This window comes from Desmodus rotundus, chromosome 13 (genome assembly GCF_022682495.2).
Source record: "Desmodus rotundus isolate HL8 chromosome 13, HLdesRot8A.1, whole genome shotgun sequence".
NCBI classification, from domain to species: domain Eukaryota; kingdom Metazoa; phylum Chordata; class Mammalia; order Chiroptera; family Phyllostomidae; genus Desmodus; species Desmodus rotundus.
In genome coordinates, this window is record NC_071399.1 from 19,664,453 (window position 1) to 19,675,270 (window position 10,818).

Below are 10,818 nucleotides of genomic sequence, written 5' to 3' on the forward strand. Positions count from 1 at the left end.
GTGAGTCAATAATTCTAACTCTTTGGAAATGCACTTGTCATGTAAAATTAAAAAGACCCAAAAAGAACCACTTAAATTCAGTGGCTTAAGTACATATATATTCTAACCCTTGGAGAAAATAAGTTGTTGAACTAATTAACTATAATGCTTTAGAGCATATTAAAAACACTTAATAATCTGATCAGAAGTGTGTACGCCTTAAGTGGTGCCTCGCTTAGCTTCCATGGTTGGTATTTAATACAACCCATAATAGTGTTTGCTATGCTGTAAAGCTAGCATTGCAAAAACAAAACAAGAAAATCTAATATTAAAGCCATTTCACATCATCCAAGGTTATCTAGGGAGATAAATAATGCTTGTGTGTTTCATTTCTATCTGAAGATTTCATAACATCAAAGCAGTAAAAATTATTATTTTGCAGATAATACAAAATAATAGAAAGTTATAAAAGTGGTTGCTGGAACTTATTAGCTAGTTCCTAAAAAATGCAGAAAGATTTCACTACAGATGAAGAAAATCAGATGTTTAAAAAAGCAACCTAACAACAACAAAAAAATCAAGTTTCCATTCTTGATCAAGGTTCAAAATTGAATTATATAAGAATCAAAGATTGTAGACAGGACCTCTGCTCTTGAGAAGATAGAGTAGACATATTTTCCCCTTTTTTTCTGTTCAGTACAACTATAAACTCTAGATACAAGCATAAGAAGACTTAGAAAGGTAGAGAGAAAGCAGAAAGCTGAAAGCAATATAAAATGATGCTGGTAAAAATGTAAATAGTGTAATCCTTCTGAAAACAGATTGGTACTTCTCAAAAAATTAAACTTGTGACTACCATAGTACCCAGCACTTGCATTCCTGGCTTTGTACCAGAGAAATAAAGACTTATGTCCCCCCTCACAAAAAAAACCTATTCACCAATATATGTAGTAGTTTTATTCATAATTGCAAAAAAGTCAGAACAAACCAGATGTCCTTCAATGAATGAATGATTAAACTCATTCATAGTGTATTAAAGTTATATTATCTTTATTAAAGTTATGGACTGCTTTTGTGCCATAAAAGGAATGAACTCTTGATACACATAACAACCTGTATGAATCTCCTGAGAACTAGGTAAATGAGGGAAATCCAGCTCCAATCTGTTGCACACTGTCTGTATCACATATACGACAAACTTGTCGGAATCAAGCACACAGTAGCTGTGGTCAGGGTTGAGAAAGGAGTGGAGGACAGAGGAAAGTGAGTGCTGTTATAACAGGTAACGTGAGATGGTCTTATGGTGACAGAAGTGTTCTTTGATTGCATCAATTTCAGTATCTTGCTTGTGATATTGTACTGTAGTTTTGCAAGCTGTCACCATGGAGGAAACTGGAAAAAAGGCACAGGGATCTCTCTATAACTTCTTAAAAATGCATGTGAGCACACAATGATATCCAAATAAAAATTTCAATTAAAATAAATAAGATACCAGAAGTTTGGCAGGAGAGGGAGATGATGAGGTGGAACACAAGAGGATTTTTAAGGCTGTGAAATTATTCTGTACGATGCTGTAATGAGGGATCCACATCATCATACATTTGTTCAGGCTCATGGGATGCACAGCACCAAGAGTGCGCTCCAGTGTAAACCAGGGACTTTGATGACGCACCAATGTAGATTACCAAGTGTGCCCCTCTGGTGGAGGATGTTGATAATGGGAGAGGCTATGCAGGTGTGGGAGTAGGGTCTATATGCAAAAAACCTGTACCAACAAAACAGAAAGAAAGAAAAGATTGGGTACAAACAGAATTTTGTCTTGTTCATTGTAAAGACACGCTAAAAATGTCTCAAATTAGTCAACCAAACAAAAAGAAAAAAATTGATGGTTAGAGTTGGTGGTGTATTATATAAGGGGTAGGCAGTGTGGAAAAAATTTGCTCAATTTTATTTTTCTGTGGGCTCTTGGTAGTCAAGGAGATAATTGTTTGGCTTCACATTATGTATACAAAGTTGTTGCTACCTGATATCTAATCAAATAATGCTAAATATCAATAGAATTCCTAAAATGTCCCATAGGTAGATCATTGTGCAAACAGATTGTATCTTAATGGAAATCTCAAAAGAAACTGGTTCGATAAGTTAATTAATATAATTTTTAATTGGTCTATCAATTCTGATGTAGTCACTGTGTGTTTTCAGGTATTTTTAAAAGTTTGTTAAATAGTATTTTATTAAGTAATTTAATCATTATGTCAGTCTTGCTTGCACAGTATAAGTCACTTCCTGAGAAAGGAAAATATATTTATCCTTAAAAAGGGAAAACAAACATTAAACAAAGCAGTTCAAATTGGCACAAATTCTTTCTTATATCTGAAATTGTTACAGAATCTTTCACATATTAGACATTAGAAGTCAACTAGTTTCTAATTCCTCTATTTGGGAAAAAGGACTTGTCATACCCGACTTTCAGAGTTTCAAAAAGGATCAAAGGAAATGATGCAATTTAAGAAGCTTTATAAGTATGAACCTTTGTATGTATGAAGTAGCTTTTATGATGTGTAATAATTATTTTTACTTCCCGTGGTGCTTTGTTTTTGAACATCATCTCTCTGAAATTCACCATACAGCATTCTAAATTTAACGCAACCTGTAGCCGAAGTCGCCTTTTATAATTCAAAAACAAAACAAGTCTGTTCTCTCACTTTTTGGCATACTTGCTGGAATAAGAAGCAGCTATGGTTTTAAACCAACCTTTTAAAAAGTAGAATTAATATCTATGTAAATCCTCTGCTCCCTTTGAATCACAGTAAAAGATGAAAGAAAACCATCATTATGTTTGCTCAAGCACTGGCTCAGTGTACTTGGCATCTGTCATTTCTCCACCCTGATTCGGTACATTCCATTTAATTTCGTAAGCATTACAGAACAAATCATAATTAAAAGATGGGTAGAAAGGGTTTATTTTACAAGGTCTATTTCTTGCATACAGTTGCGTAATTAGAGTGACCTCAATATGGCGGCTTTCCTTTGTTGCTGAGAGACAAATATTTCTGTGTGACAGATAAACAAGCTCAGCTCTGCAACCCCTTAATGTGAACTGTCTCCCTGGAAGCCAGGAGCAGTCTTTGTTGTTCTTGCAGTTAGATGAAAGGGAGTAGAACCTGCAGTGAAACTAAGAGCAGGGAAGTTTAAAGTTGGACGCTGTTGTTGCCTTACTGTGCAAGGCTAGCTCATTAGAAATCAAGCTAGGGACCACTATACTTCCCTCACACACTGTCACACACACACAGAAAAGAAATAGAGTAACACTGTGGAAGAATTTAAGAGGCAATAAGATAGGATTTATTTGGATTTAGAATGCCATGTGCTAAAAACAAAATTTACTCATGGTGAGAGTTGCAAGCAATTAGAACTTGGTCTCCTGTAACTTCAACGATGTTTTGTGTTCTGGAAGGGTGAAATGTATATAACACAGAATCCAAGATGTGATCACTAAATAATGTATTTATTTCATAAAGAGTGGCAATCCATTGTATAAATGAGTAGAGAAGTGGGAATTATAAATATATCTCAGAAAGAATATTAATGTTTATTTAATACTTCCTTATTCATATTACAAGAAAATTACATTCAGATTATGATGATGGTGTAGTAGTTATATGGCTCTATTTTCAGTTAGAATTTCACATAATGGAAATTAAGCTGTTCATTCTTTCTATTCTTGATGATCTCTATGCAAAAACATTCCAAACCTTTATCAACCAATTCCTCATTTTCACAAAGTAGACAAATTGCTCTCCCCAGCTATTCTTCACCTCCAGTCGCTTTCATTATCCGTTCCCTTTGCCATAAGACTGCCATGCTTTCTCATCAGATAAACCATACATCCAGGCACCACTGACTTTGGACTTTACTCTGACCAGTAGAATACAGCTGCAGTGTCAAGTGCATCAGCTTGAAGAGAAAGAAGGGGGTCGTGTTTCTGATTTCATTTCTGTAATCCTGCCCTCCAAAAGGAGAAGTGGCATACCCTGCACATGGTGTAAGTCTTCATTCTGTGTCTCTGAAGACATGTAGAGAGATCCTTAACCTGGCCCTGAGCCCCGCAGGACCCTAGGGAGAGTCATCTCATTTAATGAGCTGGCGACAGGGGATGGTGTGGCCTGGGTGTTGGAATCCAACAGCCTTGTCTCAAATGACCTTCAGTGAATTAGCTAAACTTTGACTGTTCAGTTTTTTTCATGGATATATTCAATTTGAAATGCCCTGATCACAAATTATTGTGAAATTTATGCATCACTGTCTAGCCGGAGAGAAGCTCAGGGTAAATACTCAAAAACTCTCGCTTTCATTCATCTTTCGGCAACTCCCCTTCACCTCCAGACCCAAACCAGGAACATGGCCCAAGCAAAGATGGAAGGTAGCCATGTAAAAGCTATCAGTAACGTTGGTCTTGATGAATGGTAAAAATATTAGTTGAACTAGTTTGATCAAAGTCTATGCCACTTGGTACCGTAACAGATTAAGGAACTTATAGTATTTTTTGGGGGGTACACACCAATTTGCCCTCAGAGTCAGAATTTTAAAACGAGAAGGAATTTAAATGATGACCGATCACTGCCTTTCAAGGAGGAGAGAATGGGGGCCCAAGATTAGTTAATGGCGATTCTGTCACTTACACCAACAAAATAATTGTGTAAATGTCCTTTGTATATTCAATCCAGCATATTAAGAATACAATTTCAGTATTCTTTTTCCAGAATACTGGAGTCTCTGTCCCAGAGCATAGTGTCCTCTTTTTTTTTTTTTTTTTTATCCCAAGGAATAGTTCCCAGCGATCAGTTTCATGAGAAGGGTTTGAAAAGTAAGAACGAGGTTATGTTGCTCTGTTTGCGTGTGAAATCTAACTGTGCTCTTACTGAAGAAGCTCAATCAACCAGCCTCGTGGCAACCAGTGTGATCCTATAAGCTGTCATCCACTCATCCAGTGTTGTTCTTTTATTGTTTAAAGTGACAGATTCACAATTGAAACACTAATTTGCCCAGTTTTCAAAGCCTTAAGCTTTTAGGAACAACTGTAAAGAAAGGATTTTCAAATACTAAGATAAGAGCAGCATTTCTCAAATTTGCTTTTTAAAAAAAATTGATTCTGGCCATGTGATCGTCAGTGAGACAAAGGCTCTTTGTATCACCTGCACTCTTTGCCCATCAAAAGAAACAAAAATGTAGCAGTTGCATTATAATAGAAAAGGGATTTTTACTAAGACTCTCATGTGGTAGCTACAAAAGATCAAAACAAATGAAAATAAAAGGGAAAGTAAGCTGCGTACAAGACAAACAAGAAAAAATAAATAAATGCAAGAGGAGAAAAGTTAAAAAAAAAAGTAAAGAGGATAAAAGGAGATAGAAGATAGAAGATAGAACATGGGTCCCTGCTTAACCTTTTCATGACCCACAGACACTGCATACCTGCTAGCCATTGACTCCGGCCTGGAATCAGTCTTAGTTTGCGGCCCACCTAAAGTCCCAAACCACATCACCATCAAATTTTGCCTAACCAATTCTTAAGAGGCAATCTTTGGCAACTTGCTTTGCTGCTGAAGCTATTTGCACCATGAGGGGTTCATAATGAGGACCCTCTTGCATGATTCTTTACCCACTGCAAGCAGACCTGCCTAGGAGAAGCAGCAGACTGAGGAAGAAGTGGTTGCGACCAGGCAGGTGACCTCCGTACCGCTCCTGTGGCTCTCCTCTGAAATAACACGGGTTAGTGAGAGAGGCTAGACATCCAGGATTCAAGGCCATCCTTTCGTTCCAAGGGTTTGGAGCCAGAAAAGGACACAGCCACAGCACAGCCGTGCTCTCCAATACTTCTTAAGCTAAGAACTATACAAATAAATCCACCTTGGACTATTACATCAAATATCACCCCTCTTAAAAGTAGGGGAAGTGCATATCAGATTTCATTTATCTTATGTGGTGTTTTTTTCTTTTTCTTCCACTTCTATAAGAATAATATGATGGATTCACAAAGAACTCCTGTACTGGCTGTCATGCAGCCACGAAGAAGGGGTAATATTGGAAGAGCACTAAAGCATGCTGGATTGGGCCGAGTGGCTGGTGTGCAGTAATTCCCCCCAGGCCAGCGAATCCCAGCAACCCATCAAGGAGAATTACTGCTGAAAATGACAGGAAAATGCCATAAACCTTGCTTTCATTTGATTCCTGTGGATGTGAGGACTGGTGCAGTTTAAGCAGATTATGCTACTGAACTGCATGCAGCTTGGTTGAATGATTAAAAGATAAAACACTTCCATTTAAATCTTTACCTGAATGCATCAGCTTGGATTTTCTGAATTTTACTGTGAAGTTTTGTCATAAAATGGAAATGTTTGCTTCAAAGGTAATAAAGGCTATTGATCTATGGTGAAGCAATATTAACATACAGCTCTTATAATTAATTTGATGCCAGATGAAAAAAAAAACCCAAGATCTTTTAGCTTTGATGATTAAAGGGGGATCAGACCCTTGAAAATATATCTGTATGTATTGCAAGGTAAACTTGTTTTAAAGGAGGTATGGAAAGGGCTAGCTGTTAGAGGTGCATATTCTATGTCCAATTAGCAATGATTTAATTAAGTGAGAGGCAAAACAGGTACCTACTTTTGGTAAACTCCCTCTGGATCGTGGGGCACCGAAATACAGCTCCTTGTGGTAAAGCTGAAGAAGCCCTCACTGGGCCTAGAGAATCCAATGATGGTGGCCATATACGGCAACCGGAAAGTTTGCCAAAGCCTACATTATTTTTCTTGAAACAGAACGAATGTCTGCAGATCTTGTCCCAAGGCAAAGATGGCAGGCACTTGAGAAGATGGTTTATTCTGACCCCAACATCTTCATCAGTAATCTTAGATAATGAACACGGAGAAATGTTAAATGGTTCTCAGTACAACCTAAGTTTCCATGCAAACACTACCAGCTCAGAATAAATATATGAACCCAGGAGTCTTTGTGGGAACTTTCCCCCTCCTTTGGACTTTAATGTTCGCATCTATACAAAAGGGAAAGCAGGCATATTTCAGAGAACAATTATGACTTTGAAATGAGCTAACAAAGGGAAAGTACCTATTAAATTATGATACATCATTTCTCAATGGATGCTTGCTCAGTTGTGCTCTCTCTCTCTTTCTCTCTCGCTTTGTATCTCTTCCTCCAAGTATCTCTATGTGATCCAGTGGTTGTGGGAGACAGGGTACAGGAAAAGATGAAACAGTCTAAAAATTGTATAAAGAGCTATTTACAGAAAATAAGGTGACAAAAATCGCTGTGTAGTCACCTTTCCACATGTGCCCTTTCCAACAGAATGAGCTATTCAATTTCATGTGGCTGCTTTCTTTGAGCAATAAAAGGTGAATTTTCTAAAAATGTATATACATTACCTTTCATCTGTATATGAGATGTACAACAAAATTACTTTTACCTCCCAGAATGTCATGTTTTTGTTTTAACCATAGAAAAACTTAGAATGATGCTGCTAAGGTTTCATAAGAGCTGAATTTCAGACTATTTTGATAAAGACAATACTCCTTCTTTGTTATATATAAATATACATATTTATGTAAACATAAAGTTTTTCTGCCATAAATGTTTCTTTGGCAGCAAAGATATGACTATTTCAGCTGTCTAGTGAACTACAAGATAATAATAACATTATTATTATTAAGCTACTATTTGTTGAACATTTGCTATTTGACAGACACTAATGAAGATTTCAAGTGCATTACCTAATTCAATACTCACAGTACCTTTGAGAGAGATTTTATAGAGTTGTCCCCATTTTACAGGAGAAGAAATCAAAGCTCAAACATGTTATATAACATTCAAAACTCAGTTTATAAACCAGGAATTTGAATCCAGGTATTACTAATTAAAATATTCAAACTCTAACCCTCCGTATTTCTAAAGGACCAAAGACTATAGGCTACGAATAAACAATAGTTTTACATGAAGTTTGGTTTAGAAGTAGATTTTTCAAGTTGTTTTTTGTCCTTTAGAAAATTTCTTTTTATCAGAACATGAAAAATACAAAAGGATTTTATTTAAGACAAAAATTTAAGAAACTAAAAAGATGAGTTTTGTAATATCTTATGTTCTGCCTTTCAACACAATTTTGAGAAACCTAGTTCTTTTTACAGGGTCAAAGTACTTGAGAGAGAGATTTGGGGTTTTGGAGAGCAATTGCCTCAAGAGCCAGCAACAAATTTGGGACAACTAAAAACCCATTGTAGATGGGTTTAGACTTTCTGGGATTGGAGATATAGCAGTCAGGACAGAAGAAGCTACACTATATAACAAATTACTGGTGGCTTATAAAGCCAAAGATTAATAATTTTTTGACAATCTCTCACGCTATGTGTTCACCAATTGCCAGCTCGGGGCTGGGGTCACATCCCCGAAGTGTAGGGTCTACACTGACAGACCACTCATATCTCACTTTTTCGCTGGACCATTGCCGAGGCAAATAAAAAAAAAAAAAACAAGCAAACAAAACATCTGCAGAAAGTAAGAACATCAGCAAGTTAAATGCTCAGTCAACACATACATCACTTCTGTTCAAAGATCATTGGCTAGAACTAGACATATGGCTTTACCAAACCAAAAACAAGCCAGAAATTTAACTCTTCTATATGCCTACTGCCCACAGAGATTCAAAGTAGGTCAAAGAGAACTTGGCAATGCTATGCCCAGGGGTTGGGTGGAGCAGTTGTATCACTGCAAAGATGCTGGTATAAATCTTTGAGCAGAAGTTTACTTTTCCTAACAGCAGATTTCTCCTTAGGATGACACCTAGGATTTTATGAGATTGGTACTTGGATAAGGCATCTGGAATTGGGGCTCTACGGGGCTCTGGGACTTGTGGGGCTACTAGTGATCAGGAAAGAGATAAGAAGCTGGAGAAAAACAAGACGAAGAGGAAAAAGAAGAAGGAGGAGGAGGAAGAGGAGAATATGCTTGGGTGAAATCTAAGGACTGCAGCTGAAGGGGTCTTTGGAAAAGAATAGTAATGTTTAAAGAGTTAAAGCTGTTTGCTGTTTTCTCTTTTCTCCCATTGAGGTTCTTAAACTTTGGGGTTTATACAGTGCTTTGTATAGTTATGCCAGAGTAGAGATGTGTTGAGCCTACCCAGGGTGGGATAAGCTAGAGCCATCATAGTTTAATGCCATGATGTGAGGCCTGACCTTGGTTTATTTTCCACTTCCAAACTACAGACAGCCTGTGCCCCGCCCTGGGGCAGGAGAAACGCCTATAAACCGGTATGGCAGAGTTTCCTCAGAGGCCATGCAGGTGAGTGAGAATGTGAACGAGAGAGATAATTTTTTCATCATTGTTAAACAGGTTTAAAAACCCCTTGTTCCTGAGATCAGATTGTGACCTCTGCAGCGACGTTCCACAGGGTACATGTTCCCCACAGGCTGGCCGTGTTCACAGAGAAATCCTTCTGCTTAAGTCGGGTTTGAGAAATTTCCTACTTAAAATTTATAACTAGAACCACCATTTTGTACTGTACAGCTTGAAAATATATGCATTTCCACCTGCCACATGATCTCATTTAATACAAAAATCAATTGTTCAATAGAGGTAGGATGCAGATTTCCTACACATTTTAGATATTGGAAAATTGAGGACTAGGAAAAATGAATAACTCAGTAGCAGAACCAGAATCCAATTGCTCACGTGCCACCTAACACCCAGTCCAGTGCTTTGTGTATAGTAGCTGCTGCCTTGTTAAAAGCTAAATGCTGAATTAGCTGTTAAACAAGGAAGTGTTTACTTGTTGGATTAATTTTAAGAAAATACACTTGACCTCTTCTGATTTTCCCAATTTTCCTCTGCTCTCTTTTGCCTCTAGAACTATCTTCTCTAGGGGAAGTCCTTTCCAAGAGTCAAACGTTTCTCACCACCTAGATCCCAGATGGACCAGAATATTTGCTGAAATAATTCCAGGGAGAGGTAAGGTGCTTTTCATGCATGAGGCTTTTATCTCTTCTTTTCTTTGATAGTTTTCGTGAAGTTGACTTCTTCTTCCCCTGTTGGCCTTTTAGTGGGGTTTTTCTTTTTCAATAAAACTCATATCTTTTCATTTTCTTATTTTCTTAGATCTTAGTCATTTTTTGGAGATATTGTGAAAGGTTGACAGGGTTTTTTTTTTAATAAAAGAAAATGTTTCTTTCTCTCCGCTCTCCTATCACACCCTCTCTGGCTCATTATCATTCATTTACTCCTCTCGTCGAGCTATTAATTCAGCTATGGACTACAGAATCCCTGGGCACACTCCCACTTTGACCTGTTAGTCTCTGAAGGCTGGGGTCTTTCATTGGTCTCAGCCTTGCCATGTTTATTCCCACGTCCTCCCCACAATTGCCTGAAGGGTCAGGGGGATGAGAAGAAGCAGTGGCCGGGTGCTTGCTACGACCAATGAAAGATTACAAACTCCTCATCCGCGTCACTTTCAGAAGAGTTGGAGTTCCAGGTCAGAGTGACTAATCATCCAAACCTCGGTCACAGCTGCAAGCTTCCCTGACCGTAGTGGGAGGGACTCTCGGACCACTTAGGCTTCCACGTGCCCCAGACACAGAGGAAACTCTTCCAATGGGAATTGGATGAAATTCTGGGGATCAAATAAAAAGGCAAACATTCACTGCAGTCCAATACTTGGGCTGCCCAAATCTACATATACCCCTTTCTCTGCAGCTGCACTACTGAAAATGTGAGTATATAAAAATAAACTGTTCTCAATTGTAACTATTCTCCTATTACTTGTAATACTTCTTCCCT